This window comes from Lissotriton vulgaris, chromosome 1_1 (assembly GCF_964263255.1).
Source record: "Lissotriton vulgaris chromosome 1_1, aLisVul1.2, whole genome shotgun sequence".
Taxonomy (NCBI): domain Eukaryota; kingdom Metazoa; phylum Chordata; class Amphibia; order Caudata; family Salamandridae; genus Lissotriton; species Lissotriton vulgaris.
The window spans coordinates 139,775,686-139,792,101 of NC_141685.1; the positions used below are offsets into that span (position 1 = coordinate 139,775,686).

General features: G+C 51.1%; 1 protein-coding gene across 3 annotated transcripts in view; it reads right to left on the reverse strand.

Annotated features, from left to right (window-relative positions):
- LOC147737802 (uncharacterized) overlaps positions 1–16,416 on the reverse strand; it is a 214,891-nt gene that overhangs the window by 159,972 nt on the left and 38,503 nt on the right. For all 3 annotated transcript variants that reach the window (XM_086944992.1, XM_086944993.1, XM_086944994.1), the window contains one exon: positions 8,084–8,201. The gene's annotated coding sequence lies outside the window, so the exon portion shown is untranslated. The remainder of the gene's footprint in view (positions 1–8,083; positions 8,202–16,416) is intronic.

Sequence of the window (16,416 nt, forward strand, 5' to 3'; positions counted from 1 at the left end):
GAGGACAGGACAGGGCTCCAGCAGGGCTGGAGGCAGGCAGGGGGGCAAGGCTGGGCCAGAGCCAGCACACTGGGTCTCCGGGCAGGGAGACTCCCCAAGTGGCGGTCCTTCTGGCCCCAGCAGCGGCACAAGCCCCCTCTGGCAGGATTCAAAAGTAGAACATTTTCAGTGGGGACACAGCCCCTTCTTATACTGACAAATCTTTTGTCTAAGGTGCAGGGTGGGGGGAAACCAGTCGCAGCTGGTTCTGGAGCACTCTTGATGGCCCAACCACCCATTTCATTCACTGGGGAGGCTAGGGTCGTTAGACACACCACAGGGGGCGGAGCCAGCATTGTGTGGGGAAAACCCAGCCCATCCAGGACACAGGTACACTCCTCCCACACATCACTCATGCTAATCTCCCACTCACCACCGGGCAAACCCATCTAGACTTCCTGGAGCCTGGCATGCCAGCCAGCTCCAGCCAATCACGCTCCAGCACCCTCACAGCACATGCACACATATTCTCAATGTCCAGAAGTAGCACTTCCCAACTAGACACACACATGCCGCAGACACCATCCCGCAGCATTCACTCTCACGAGTTTATACATACTAAACTCGAGCCTGCACTCCCCACGCATCAGGAACTACCAGGGACACACACATTCCCCATGCATTCCTATGGGAGGGCAGGCCAGCCATACTACACGCTCGCACTTTCACTCTGGGACTCAGGGGAAAGTGCGCAGAGACCCAAAAATCACTGACACAGGGTCACACATAAGGCAAAAAGTCTAGGGGTGAACCTGCCCTGCGGGCCAAGTCCAACACAACCCCCTTCCAGCCAAAACGCAGGGGAGAACAATCACCACCGTGATGGACTTCCCTGCTTGGGGCGATAGAACACGGACGCAGGCCCGCCAATGCCGGGACACCCTCCTGTTCTATGCCACAGTGAACCCCTAGGGTTCCTTCTAAAGCTACTGTAAGGACCAACTGGGCTACCCCACTGGTACTCCTCAGCTGTCCGCGGCCAGGACCAGGCCCTGGGCCACCCAGGTGCCACCGGTCCTTGCCAATTCGCAGAGCGGGGGGTAGTAACCCCTGGCACATAGTGTCCATTCTCCACTCTCCCTGTCTGCCAGACAGGACTAGACTGCCACTGGTTCACCAGCCTTTGGTCTACAACCTCAGGCGGACCAGGAGTCTCAGGGAAGGCTCTCCTCCCCTTACCTCTTCTTCCAGGGTTCCTCCTCCCCGTGCGAGGGGGACACCTAGAAAGCCATTCCAACCTAGGGTTTAACCCCTCAGGTTGTACCGGGGTCAGAGGTGGGCTTTCCCACCCTCTGCACCCCCTTCCAGAGGTCTGCCCTCTCCCAACTGGAGAAGTTCCTCTGGAAGAACCGGTCAGGACACTGGTTACAGTCGTCCTACCCTGCAGGTCAGGCCAAACCTGAACCTGGCCTCCCAACCTCCGGTCTAAAACCTTTGGTGGAATAATTGCCTGGCACTCCAGGACTTCTGGGGACTCACACGCAATCCCCCTGAGGCTGACACATGACCCATGTGTCGTGTGACTGTCTGCCTGGCGCAGATCTCCCGCCTCCTGTCCACCTGACAGTGCGCAAAGATCCCCCAGACCAGAAGTGGCGCCACCCGGGTCCACCCAAGAAGAGCTAGCCCAACTGGCTAGTCTCTGGTCCACTGGTGCATCCACTGGGAAACTCATCCCCCAATCACTCCTTGCTTCGGACTTCTGTGCTCTCCCAACTGGAGCGACACTGCCGGGCACTGGAACCCCTGGAGCTCTAGTTACAGACGCTCCAGGTTCCCTAGACACTAGGAGATCCTCCTCAAGTGTACCAACAGGACAGCCTAGGTCCCCAACCTGGTGTTCCCTCAAGAAACCACCCAAGTTCTGAGACAGGGCTTCGGGCCTCTGGGTGCTCTCAGCCACCCCCTGACTCCTGCTCCACTGAGCCAGGCAGTCAGCCCTTCCACCCTTCTCACTATACTGGGACCTAGCTGGGCTACACTGAGCCTCTTCCACCACGCTGGGCTGGAAGCTCCCTGTACCACTACTGTTGGACTCACTCTCTAATGACTGTACAGCACCTCTGGCCCTCTCCCAGCGGTCTGCTTCTACTGCAAGCTCACATGGGTCAGACAATCCACACCCCAACAGGTGTTGCCGCAACCCTGGGGAACAACAACTGAGCAACTGCTCTCTGAGAAACATATCGAACAATATGTCCCAATCACATTTCGTGGGCTCCTGTACCCAATCACACAGGGCTCCACAACAGTCCTCCTCAAATTCCTCCCACGACTGGTGAGGCAGCTTCCTACTGCCCCTGAATTTCAACCTTTTCTCCTCCTCTGGAGAAACAGGAACCATACTCTGGGAATTGGGAGTGGGGCTGTCAACACCAACACTTAAAAAGCTGCCACCACTGGACTCCACCCTCCCTGGGGAATCCAGAAAATTCTGACTGCGGTCAGGGGATAACCTACACTCTAGGGCTATCTTCTCCCTGGCCAAGGCCCTCTCAGCCTCTGCAATCCGCTCATTCATACCCAGCTGCGCCATCTTCCAGGCATGCTCTAACGTGAGCTTCTTCATGGCCAGCTGGTGCTCCCTCTCTTCTCTCCTATCCACCCACTCTTCTGGGGACAGGGAAAGGGATGGGGGGCTACATCTGACACGGGACCCAGCAAGGGACTCCCTATCTAGGGGGTACTCGCTCTCTGCTGGCGCCCATTCACTGTCAAACTCACTCTCCACATCAGACTCTTCAGGGCTCCCCTCAGACCCACCACCCTCATGGTGTGCGGTCCGGGCCCTCTCCCTCTCACTGTGCTCACGCTCCCAGTCACTCTTCTGCCACAGGATCATGTTATCCCTAAGCTTGGACTGGGTGTCTGACTCACTCACTGGGATGTCTCTCTCCTTACATAACCGTACCAACTCATGCACACTGTACTTAGATAGGCCACACAGGTTAAAAGGAGATTCCATCTTGACAGGATGCTCACAGACACGTGCAACACAAGGGACCTAGCAATCTGAAGTAAAAGTACACAATTCCAAAACTTCCACACTCTCCTTAAAAAAAAGAACTCACTCATGCGTCCAGGGAAACACACCATTCATCCACACGCACCCTCCCCTCGGATCGGTAAGGCAGTTTCTACCACCCCTGACTTCTCAACCTGACCACTTGTGACACAGGTACCAAACTCTGGAAGCAGGGCGGGGGACAAATGTACTGAACACAATTATCAAATGGCACTCTTCAGGAGAAGCAATAATGGAACTTCACCAAAAACACAATAATCCCCAAAAATGTGGTCATCTAAAATGCAGAGCTTTGTAGTGGCCAGTTGCTACTGTGGTACAACGCAAACACAAATCCTTATCCTCACCGCTTGCCGCCAATGTTAGAAACGGGACCCTGGCCGGCCATGACTCGCGTCGAGGTCAGTCAGGGATCGCCATTTCTAAGTGTCAGGGCAAGGGAGTTACACGCCAAGATAACTCCTCACTCGCCCTCTAGGTAACGTGGCGCGAGCAGTCAAGGCTAAACTTGGAGGCGATGTAAGTTAAGTATTTGCGCATGCACCCCAGCAACAACACCCAAGGCCCACCACAAAGAAACACTCCACACAAGGTTATATGAAAATAGCCTTTGTATTATAATAAATATACATCAGATAAAACACACATCTTGTTACACTGTGCCAACAGGCACGGGCGGAATTTACAAGGGATAATGTACAGGACAGGGCCACCTGGACCAATGTCAAGGGTATGCACTTTTAGAAATGACACTTTTTAGAAATAGCACTTTTTAGATCATAGAATTATCACTGTAGCACAAAAATAACATACAACCAGTCACTACTGGTACCAGGTGAGCACCACCTATGCAACCCTCACTATCTTAGGAAATTACACTAGGGAACCTGGGCTCTGCTAGCACCACCTGTACTAGCAAGAAGGAAACCACCTAAGTATTGCTATACCTGTAGGGATCTAAGGAAGGAAACACATGATGCATCACAATACATTCAGCGGTGTAAAAGGACAAAGCACAAGAGAACACATGATGAATAATCTACCCATTCAGAGGTGTAAGCAAAAACACACAGTTGCGCAGAACTCAGATAAGTCACCACCGGTGACAGTCCCTGTGTCCCAATGTCAGGGCCTAAACGTGGCAGTTGCCCACAAAGTGCTGGGCAACTGGAGCAGGGAAAGTTAGGGCAACGTTGGAGCCTCTCTGGGCTCAAAGAACCACCACTGTGGCACTGGTGAGCCTCTCTCAGGCTCTCTTATACCAGTAAGGGGGGCTGCTGAGCCTCTCAGGGCTCCAGCAACAAAAAGGTGCAGCCTCGCTGGGCTGGGGGGTCCCTCGCTCTGGGGACCCAAAGCAATGATGCTTGCCAAGAGCCACGCTGGGCTCTAACTCCACTGGTGCCCCCGGGGCACCTCGTGGCTCCAAGAACGCGGAGGTGCTTTCTCTCGTTGGAGCCTCTCTTAGGCTCGGGTTGGAGTCCCCCTCTTGGGGACTCGGATCGCTCAAAAAATGCCCCCTAAGAGCCTCTCTGGCTCTTTGACTACAGGCGCGAGGTCGCGCCACAGAGAGGGGGCGGGGCGGACACCGGCAATGTGTCCCGACGCTCCCCCCTCCTCTGCAGGCACCTGCACTCACCGGGTTCGCGCTGGGCTCTCCAGCGAAGGCGGGTCTCTCCCGCTGGTCCCGGGGCTCTCCTCTCCACTCGGGGAGCCTCGGCAGGCTGCTTCTCGGCTCTGCAGCGGGGGCGGGACTTCCGGGTTGACTCTCCCGGGCCGCGCGGTGATTGGACGGCCGTCTCTCCACTTCCGGGTCGCCGCGGGCAGCGCGGCGGCTCGCTTTAGGCAGGCAGGCGGGCTCCCAGATGATCCGAGGAGTGGGCTCCCTCGTAGATCAATAAAACCGGGCAAAATAAAGCGGCAAGGAGCGGGGTGGCACCCGCGCCGCCAAAGCACATATAAAGCGAGGTAGGCACTCGCTAGGCACCGCAATTTCGGGCTGATGCCGGGTGGGCACCGGCTGGCTCTCAAAGCGCTAGCAGCGCTAGCCTCTAAGAAAAGGCGCTCCCAAGCGCCACCGGGCCAAATGCAGCGCTCTCAAGCGCTAGACAAGGGATTCCAGCACTCCCAGCGCTGAAGGGCAGAGAGCAGCGCTCTCAGGCAAGAAGTCCTCAGTGCTCCCCAGCACTGGAGGACAGGACAGGGCTCCAGCAGGGCTGGAGGCAGGCAGGGGGGCAAGGCTGGGCCAGAGCCAGCACACTGGGTCTCCGGGCAGGGAGACTCCCCAAGTGGCGGTCCTTCTGGCCCCAGCAGCGGCACAAGCCCCCTCTGGCAGGATTCAAAAGTAGAACATTTTCAGTGGGGACACAGCCCCTTCTTATACTGACAAATCTTTTGTCTAAGGTGCAGGGTGGGGGGAAACCAGTCGCAGCTGGTTCTGGAGCACTCTTGATGGCCCAACCACCCATTTCATTCACTGGGGAGGCTAGGGTCGTTAGACACACCACAGGGGGGCGGAGCCAGCATTGTGTGGGGAAAACCCAGCCCATCCAGGACACAGGTACACTCCTCCCACACATCACTCATGCTAATCTCCCACTCACCACCGGGCAAACCCATCTAGACTTCCTGGAGCCTGGCATGCCAGCCAGCTCCAGCCAATCACGCTCCAGCACCCTCACAGCACATGCACACATATTCTCAATGTCCAGAAGTAGCACTTCCCAACTAGACACACACATGCCGCAGACAACATCCCGCAGCATTCACTCTCACGAGTTTATACATACTAAACTCGAGCCTGCACTCCCCACGCATTAGGAACTACCAGGGACACACACATTCCCCATGCATTCCTATGGGAGGGCAGGCCAGTCATACTACACGCACGCACTTTCACTCTGGGACTCAGGGGAAAGTGCGCAGAGACCCAAAAATCACTGACACAGGGTCACACATAAGGCAAAAAGTCTAGGGGTGAACCTGCCCTGCGGGCCAAGTCCAACAGTACCAAAGGGGGCCAACTCCCTTCCCTACTATATCATCCACAGAGTGTATCCCTCTGGTCTTCCACTGTGTAATGGGAGTTCAGATCATACTTGGCTCCAAGCAGCTCCTTGAGAAGAGCAGGGATCTGCAATGCGTTATATGTCTGAGCCAGGTGAAACGTGAAGTCAGTCAACCAACACTGTTATGCCTCACAGCGGCACTTATAAGCAGCCAAATCGTTCATCGAATTACCTCTCGAAGGCCTTCCTGCCCTCACACAGCACCTGTGCGTAGGAGATGGAGCCAATGTTCTCCTTCAAGTACTGGCTCAGATATTGGCACCATATGTGTTGTCTTCAGGGGCTTTATACCATGCTATGTACATACGTCAAAGGGCCTGAGGGGTTTGCAACAGTCGAAGATTAGGGTGGAGTAGCACGGGCGTGGCCAACTGCCGGGCATGGAGGACGTGAGCTGAAAGAGCTCCGCGCCGAGCCCCGACACTTTGCCAAGAATCCTGTAAGATCGGAACCATTGGAGTCACAAATCAATGCATGGTGCAGCGGAACACGTGAGGCCCTGGCAGCTCTGACACGGAGGATCTGGACACCGATTTTTGGCAATCCTGCGCCACTGCTCTTGAAAGCAGCGAGCCGGCGGAGTGAACTCGAATAGAGTGCTGGTTGGTGCTGGGAATATCGGAATGATTTGAAGACAGGGAGTGACCCCGACCTATTGGAGTCAACCGCTGGCTGGATTGAATGGCCCACTCTGCCTGGGTACGCGCTACCCAGAACTCAGCAGGGCGATAAAACTGTCTGCTGGGCGAGGTAGAGACAAAATGGCGGTCGGCAGCGAGTGAGAGCGGCAATTCACTACAGGCCACTGGGGAGCTGCTGGTGTTGTGCAAAGACCCTCGCCCAGGCTAACAGGACTATACAGCATATGCAAGGTAGACCAGGGTAGACTACTGCTGGGGTGTGAGAAAGAGAACGCAGGGTTCACCTTCGGGTCGCCATGGAAAGAACATTCTGACATCCAAAATCAGCGAAGTGCATTTCGGAACCTGAAGGCCAACTTGAACAGCCAACAACCATCCCCGTATACTGTCTCTTCACAGACGGACTAGGAAACGTGGCCGGAAGTGGGCTGTGTCGAACCCGGAAGTTGTTTCCCCGCTCCAATGAAAGGAGGGCGAGACAAGAAGGAGGCGTCTTCAACCGATTGCGGAGAGGAAGCGAGAGTGAAGGCAGAGACTGCCGAGGACCCTGCGAGGACGTGGAGGGCGAGGACGCCAGTGGAGGATCCTGACGAACGGTGGAGCGAGGAGTGGTGGTGCCCACCAGAGGAGGCTGGAGAGCGGCAGCAACTCAGGAGAGTTGCGGCAGAGCCGGTGTGTGCTAGCATCCCGGGGAACAAAGGGGAGGGGGAGCGGATGGAGGGAGGCGTACATGATAGCGGGCATGGGTAGTGAAATTGAGGACACAGCCTCAGAGGTACTCGTGTGTGGCACGTCACTTACATTCCCTGCAGAATCAACACTTTATAGGTGTGGGCAATGAGCGTTGTTTTCACCTTCTTTTCCCTTTCTCGGCACGTTTCCAACTAAGGACCGTTACTGCACGATATTCCCTGTTGTTTAAAGCACTTTTCCTTAGTAAGACTGAATCTGAGGAAACCCTTGAACCGGACCCCTAAGCACTCCAGGGTGTCGTGACTGGTACAACCATAATACCTGCCTAAACAAAGTGATTGACGGCTCTCTTTTCTCTCCTCTCCTATGAGCCTCCGGGGAAACACCATCAAAACAGAGGAGGAGCCGGGAACATCTCCCTCAGAATCCCCATCCAGCTCAACCAAGAGTGAATTTGGAGAAGAGCAGGAGGAAATACACTCTGAGCAAATTACCAAACCCATCCCTGATAATAAAAAACGTACTTTTGGAGTTTCACAAAAATGATCGGATACCTGCCTCGGAGCGCACGTCTTACAGAAGAGTATAGGGTTATCATGTTGCTGCTATAAGGTCCTTACCTGTGTGAGTTATCGGGAACGATGCAGGGGCAGACCCAAACCAGCCACATATGGAGATCAATGACAAATACTGAAGAATTAACAGAGCTTCCAAGCTGGTGACCATTACTTAATTGACCTTGAAAATAAAAGACACATTTTTAGTATTCTGGTGACTCATGACCATAAAAAACAAAGGTTATAAATTCAATATTGTGTCAAATACTTAAAAAATGGAACTGGATGTGCTGAATTGGATGTTGTCCCAGGTCATGCGTGACACCTTCCACCGCTATTTCTTATGGGACTTGTAGTTTTGTTTTTCTCATTAAAAGGATGGTCTCTAAAGTCCCAGTGTTCTAAGCGATGTTGGTCAAAATCAGAGGCCTGAGTGAGGGTGAAGCATGACACTGCTCTGCTTAGCAGTGAGATGACTGACAGTTCCCCAGCCCTTCCATTCTTTGACCTACAGAGGCTCGTCGGCCATTCATATTTTTTTGCAAAGACAAAGAAACCTTTATTGCAGCTTGTGCCAACTGAAGAGATACAAAAACCTGGGCGTGTTTCATTAACTACTGACAAACATGAACAATCAAGAACATGAGTTTCTGGAAAACATAAAGCACCCAATCAGAATCAGCCGCCCTTTAGACCCAGGAATTCTTGAGGCTTTGGAGAGGGTGAATTGCACGTGGTATAAGAGGCACACTACATGACTCAAAGCTCACTTCTCAGGTATGTACTGAACTGCCAGCTTCATGGCACACTTAGCCAGCTTTTCACCTCCTCCTCCTCACACTGTTGACCAGTTATCAGGGCAAATGAGCCTGCAGCAAAGCATCGCTGGCTTGGTTCCACACCGGACCAGGCAAGGTGGTCAACTCCATACTCCTCCATGTCAGCAAGCACTCTGGTCGAGCCAGTCCTAACCCCACATGAATGTTCCCCATCACAACTATTTTAAAGGTACTAAGTTATGTTTCTGCCAAATGTATGACTCAAAAAGTGAAAGGGTTTACTTTGAAGTGCTGAAAGAGAAATCATTAAGTTTTTCAATATTTCTGAGTCTGCCACAGTACGCAGGAGCATTATTTCTCTACAGCAGCAAATCATGTATGCGCCCTGTAGAAAGCACGTGTGAATGAAACATGGAAGGCATTGCAGCCAAAGATCTGTGGCGCAACATCATAGCAGAGTACAAGATAATTTGGGTTATTATTCCAGCAGAAAGAAACGCCATTCCTAATGTGTACGTCATTTTAAAGACAAAACCAGGAATATGTATGGTCAAGTGTTGTTCTTCTGCCAGTTAAGAACAATTGTTACTTACCTGTAAACAGGTGGTTCTCCAGTATTGGTGTCTTTCATAGATTCACATGCTTGAATATTCCCCGTCGTCGAAGTGGGAGTCCCACGGTACATAAAAATAGCAATAATGATAATATATATATATATGTAATAACATAATACATAATAAAACAGATATAATATACACTGAAAAACCTCAACAATGGTTCCTCCATAGGAATGCATTATAGAGAGAAAACTCATTTGTAACATATCAGTGTCATTATGTTAGTCCAAACTGCAGCCAATCAGGCTCAAGCACCCTCTAGAACCTTCTCCTCAGAAGCTCAAGCCCTCAGATTTTCGTAGCACAAGTGATAAGAGCGTATGAGGAGAAAGAGCCTCTGAGGGGAGGAGGGAGGGTCGCATGTGAATCTATGAAAGACACCAATACTGGAGAACCACCTGTTTACAGGTAAGTAACAATTTTTCTTCTCCAGTATTAGGGGTGTCTTTCATAGATTCACATGCTTGAATAGAATAGATAGCAGTAACCTCCTTAGCAGCTGAGATTGCAATACATTCTCAAAAACTTGAAAACAATACATATAGCTTAAAAGCATATAGCAATCTCAGAAAGAAATGGAGGAGGGAACAGAGGCTCACCTTATTTGAAAAGATGACGAAGCACTGCTTGCCCCACTGCGGTATCCGCTTCGTTGATGGCTTCCAAACAGTAATGTCTGGTAAAGGTGTGCCTGCTGGACCATGTCGCTGCCCGACAAATCTGGTATAGAGGCACCCCAGCAAACAAAGCGGTGGATGACGCCATCGCTCTCGTTGAATGTGCCTTCACTGGACGTGGTAAAGGCTTGCCAGCTTGCTGGTGACAAAAGGATATGGCTGCTGAGAGCCATCTTGCAACTGTCTGTTTTGTCACTGAATGACCCTTCCGCATCCGTCCATATGCTACAAACAGTTGATCGGATTTACGGAAAGGGGTGGTCCTTGAAATGTAAAATTTTAGGCAACGTTTGATGTCTAAAGAATGTAGTCGCTGTTCTGCCGGAGATTTTGGATCCGGGAAAAAAGTCTTTAAGAAGACAGGTTCGTTCAAATGGAAATCAGTAGGTACTTTCGGCAAAAAAGAAGGATTGGTACGAAGTGACACTCCATCGGGCTTAAATTGCAAATACGGAGGCTTGATCGTGAAAGCGTGAAGGTCACTTACACGACGAGAAGATGTTAAGGCCAAAAGTAATGCAACCTTCCAGGTAAGATACTTGATGTCTGCTCTGTGAATCGGCTCAAAAGGAGGCTTCATAAGTTGTGACAATACTACGTTGAGGTGCCATGCCGGAGGAGGGCGCCTAATCGGAGGAAACTTCCTGAAGAGACCTTTAAAGAATTGTCGGATGATTCTGGATGAACAGAGAGACGTTGAGCCATCGTGCCGAAAACGTGAAATAGCTGCTAGAAAAACTCTCAAGGTGGCATGAGAGAGACCAGACTGAGCGAGGCTCAGAAAGAAAGGCAAGAGCTGCTCCGGAGTTGAGTTGATTGGGTGGATATTGGATGCAGCGCACCAATGACAGAAAAGCTTCTATTTTAGCTTATATGTCTTGATGGTTGATGGAGCTCTAGCAGATGCTAGAATGTCTCTGCATTCTTGGGGCATATTTAAGTTCGCAAATTCAACGTATTCAGGTTCCATGCTGATAATTGAAGCGTGGATGGGTCTGGATGGCAAATTTGACCGCCGTCTATCGTCAGGAGGTCTGGACGTGGATGTAGATGAATGGGTGTGCATTGTGATAGCAGAAGCAGTTCTGAGAACCATGCCTGTCTGGGCCAACGAGGGGCGATCAGTATCATGTGGCAGGGTTGCCTGCGCATCTTCCATAACGCCCTCAGCACCAATGGGATCGGTGGAAAAGCATAAGCAAACAGTCCGCTCCAATCCATGAGCAGGGCATTTCCGCTGGACTCTGGATGGGGATGCCAGTTTGCGAAAGATTGGCACTTCCGATTCACTGGGGTTGCAAAGAGGTCTATCATGGGACGACCCCAACGATGAAACACCAGGTCCAGAGTTGGCTGATGTATCTCCCACTCGTGAGTGGATGATGCGGACCTGCTCAGGGAATCCGCAAGGATGTTGGATACCCCCGGCAGATGGACTGCTGTCAAAGAAATTTGGTGACGAAGAGCCCAATCCCAAATTTTTTGAGCCAGACGAGACAGTGGCTGAGATCTTGTGCCGCCCTGTTTGTTCATGTAGTGCATGCTGGTGGTGTTGTCTGTCTGAACCAGCACCGACTGACTCCCCCGGCACTACGGGCAAGAACGATTTGAGCGCTAGGAAGATTGCCATCAACTCCAGCCGATTGATATGCCTGGTTCGTTGTGTTGCCGTCCATTTGCCTTTGATGGAAAGGTCTAGGAAATGAGTGCCCCAACCCTCCATGGACGCATCTGTAGTCAACGTCAGATCCGGAGACTGGTCTAGAAACGAAATCCCTTCGTCCAGATTGGCTGGTTGTTCCCACCAGAGCAAACTGTTCTTCATGCGGGACGTTACCGTCACATGGTCGTTGAACGACCCTGACACTTGACGCCATTGCAGGTCCAGTTCCTCCTGTATAGGACGAGTGCGTAACCTGCAATTTGGGATCAGTGCGATACAAGATGATGCCATCCCCAGAAACGATTTTAACGTTCGCACAGAAACTGACTGCTTTGACCTGACGAGTGAGACCAGACGAATTATCTTCTGATGGCGTTCGAGGGAGATGAAGGCTTTTGACAGGTTTGTGTCTAGAATTGCCCCCAGGAAGTTTCTCCTTTGCAGCGTTGTAAAGTGTGACTTCTCCAAATTGATGGTTAACCCTAGTGCCTAGAACATTTGCTGGCATAGACGTGTGTCGTGCGCCAGCTGTTGAGGAGACTGGGATTTTAGAAGACAATCGTCCAGATAAGGAAAAATCTGAACTCCCTGAAGACGCAGATGAGCCATGACCGGAGCCAGAACCTTCGTGAAGACACGAGGTGCTGATCGTAGGCCAAAAGGTAGGACTCTGAACTGATAGTGAACGTGACCCACCTTGAACCTCAAGTATTGCCGATGTCGATGGATTATTGGCACATGAAAATAGGCGTCTTGCAGGTCTATTGTTGTTAGGAAATCTCCGCTGGAGAGAAGCCGTAAGACTTCCGATAGCGTTAGCATGCAGAAAGATTGTTGTTGGAGAAACACATTGAGAGCTCTCAAATTCATAATGGGCCGCCACTCCCCCGTCTTTTTGAGAATGAGGAAAAACCTTGAGTAGAAACCTTTTCCTCGCTGAGATACAGGAACCACTTCAACTGCACCCTTTTTTATCAGAAGATGAACTTGATGTTGTAATTCCTCGAGATGGGGAGGTGGCGGGCCTGAGGGTGGAGAATGTGGAGGAATCTCTGTGAACTCCAAGGCATGACCCTTGTGTACAATGTCCAAAACCCATTGGTCCGAAGTTATCAGAGACCACTGGGAATAAAACTGCGAGATTCGCCCTCCAACTCTCTGCGGAACTGGAAAGTCATTGACGTTTGTTGTTGTTGGAGCCCCTATAGTTAGATTTTCCTCTATAGGGCCTGGACTGCTGTTGACGAGTAGATTGCTGGTTGGCGTAACGCTGGTTCCCTTGATTGTACTGGCGGTACTGGGACTGCCATCCTCGAGAAGTGCCGGACAAGGTGCCTCGTCCACGCGCACCACGAAAAAGCTGTTTCTTGAATTGCAAGGAACCAAGCGACTTTGCCGTATCGGTATCTTTCTTTATCGATTCCAACGCCTCATCGATGTGAGAGCCGAAGAGAGACTCTCCGTCATACGGCATGTCGAGTATCTTCGACTGGATCTCTTGCCGGAACAAAGTGGATTTTAGCCAACCCTGGCGCCGGAGGGCCGCAGCACTGGCAAGGATACGGAAAGCAGTACCCGCAACGTCCACAGCACAGTCAATGATTTCTTCTGATGCCCTCTTGCCATCTTGAAGGATCTGATGTGCTTCCGCTCTGGATGTCTCCGGAATTAACGAGACCAGCGCAGAAATGTCTGACCACATTTGTCGGTCGAAACGACCTAAAATGGCCAAAGCATTAGCGGCACGGACTGAAGTAGATGCCATGGACGAAAAATTCTTCCCAATCGCATCCAAACGTCGACCCTCTCTATCAGGAGGAGAAGTGATAGGAGTTGTAGGGTTACGCGCCCGTTGTTGCGCTGCCTGGGTCACCACGGAATCTGGCTTAGGATGCGTGAGCAGTCAAGCGGGCGAGCCAGTCGGGGCCTTGTATTTCTTCTCTAAACGAGGGAGTTGAGCAGGTAAGGAGTTAGGAGCCTGCATGATCTTCATTCCCTCCTTCCACACAAAGTCGATAATTGGTATGGTGTGGACCTATTTATAAGGCTGGTTTTTAAAGTCATAGAGAAAGCAGTCTTCCTCTCGCTGCACTCTTGGCAATTTGAAACGGTCTGCCGCTTTATCCATCAAATTATGGAAGCTAGCGATGCCAACCGGAGGTGAATCACCGGAATCGCCCTGCTGTGGAGAGGGCGTTTGTATTCGATAGTCATCGAATTCTGCCATATCCGGGTCTTGGTCATCATCCGTATCCTGGGCAACTTCACCTTCCTCTCTTTCCGGCTCTGACTCATCATCCACATCTTGAGAATTAGTGGGGATAGCCGGACGTGGCCCTTCTGGAGGAGCAGTCTGCTTTGGAAGAAGATGCTGAGATTGAGTAGGCTCTGTGGTCTCAGCGGTGGTATGGCCCGGGGTACCTTGAGGCGTAGGAGGAAATCTCCTATTGTAATCATCCAACATATGTTGAAGGTTGGAAAACAGCGATACCGGAAAAGTCGCCATAGGAACTTGCACATATTGTTCATCCTGTTGGTCCTCAGCCTCCTACTCGTCATCTTCAGAACTAGTGTCCTGACACTTGATAATCAAATCTGATGGACTGTGAGCATCACCAAAATCATTGACGTCTGCAATGGATTCTGTTTCATGGTCAGTAACCAACAATGGTGTGGGTGGCTGAAGAGTAGGAAGTGGCAACTGGAGTGCAGAGTCCTGGATATTGCCCAAAGAAGACCCCGTAACGACTGTAGGAGTTGAAGTATCCAAAGGCACTAAGGGCATAGTGGCGAAAGACATGGATCCTGAAGTGGATACTGCGTCCTCTTGCTATTTTCCAGAAGGTAACGGCAAAGCGGTCGTCGACGCAGCCGTCGACGTAGATGTTTTCACTGGAGCAGCCGTCGACGACGATGATTTAGACACCGCTGTCGGAGACGGTGATTTTTTGGATGTATTCGTCGACGACGAGTGTTTTGGCATAGCCGTCGACGGAGTCTTCGTCGTCGACGAATTCTTGGATGTTAACTTCGCCGTCGACGAAGCCTTCGTCGACGGGATATTAGTCGTCGACGAGCTGGTCGACGGTGCTTTCAGCGTCGATGGGATCTTCAACGTCGATGGGACATGCAACGTCGATGATGACTTCCTCGTCGACGGAAGCTTCTTCGTCGACGATATAATCGGAATCGTCGACGAGACTGAGGAAATTGAAGCTTTCGTAGTCGTGAAAGCCGTCGACGAAACCCTCGTCGACGACAATTAAGCAGACGTCGTCGTCATAGTGATCGTCGACGAAGCCACAGCAGCCAATTTCGTCGATGGAGTGGTCGTCGACGAGCCCGTCGATGACCGCGGTGTCAGAAGTGTAACAACACTTATAGAGGCTGGAAAAGACGCCTGAGAGCCAGGTCTCGTGGGCGTAGTCACAGAAGTGACAGTAGCAGTAGGTTTCACTGAGGCTACTGTTAAGGCCAGCTTTTTCTTCTTCAGGAAAGGAGAAGGCAACTCCTGAACACTGCCACGCTTTGAAGGGGCAGTAGAAGGACCTGACTGGAAACTCTCCGCATCAGACAAGACTGCTTCTTTGTCCTGAAGGCGCTTCAACCACAAAAGAAGACGACCTTCCCTGTCCCTGAGAGTCTTAGCAGGAAAAGTTCTACAGAACTTGCAGTCAGCCACCTTGTGTTCAGGATAAAGACAGTAAATACATTTTTGGTGGGGGTCCTTCTCAAACAGACGCAGTTTCCCACAGGAAGAGCAAGGCCTAAACAAAGACTTCTTACTTGACATCCTGAGAACAACTGAAATAGAAGACAAGAATGAAGAAAACTGAGCAGAGCTCAGGGAGACTCCCTTCACACGACGTGCGGTAGAAAATCTGAGGGCTTGAGCTTCTGCGGAGAAGGTTCTAGAGGGTGCTTGAGCCTGATTGGCTGCAGTTTGGACTAACATAATGACACTGGTATGTTACAAATGAGTTTTCTCTCTATAATGCATTCCTATGGAGGAATCATTGTTGAGGTTTTTTCAGTGTGTATTATCTCTATTTTATTATGTATTATGTTATTACATATATATATATATATTAGCATTATTGCTATTTTTATGTACCGTGGGACTCCCACTTCGACGACGGGGAATATTCAAGCATGTGAATCTATGAAAGACACCCCTAATACTGGAGAAAAGATTATCACCATTAATGTGTCAGGAAATAAAATACTATGAGAAATCCTACTCTGTGACAGGGTGCTGCCTGCCACTGTATTGCAGGTTACTTCCAACATAATCGGATTTAAACATACATACTCCAGGGTGCTGCCAGCTATCGGGTCTGCACACAGCAGTCTGGAGCCACTCAGGAAGGAGGTAAGCTGTTCATTTCATCTTAAGCCCTTAGGTTACAGTCAAAGCCTGATAGATCCGGAGAACTTTATCCGCGCTCTAACTGCGCCGAGCAGATAGACGTAGCCCTAGGCTGTGTTGTGTGCTGGGTGATGCCTGGCATCTTATTATCATTGGCGGGAGGATAAAGCTCAGATAGGAGCTGCTACAATAAGAGCAGAGAAACAGGACCACAGATCGCCACAGAGCGACAACTGCCCAGAAGCTGAAGAAAGAACTCTGGAACAGCAAACCTCCTGCACCCTGGAGATT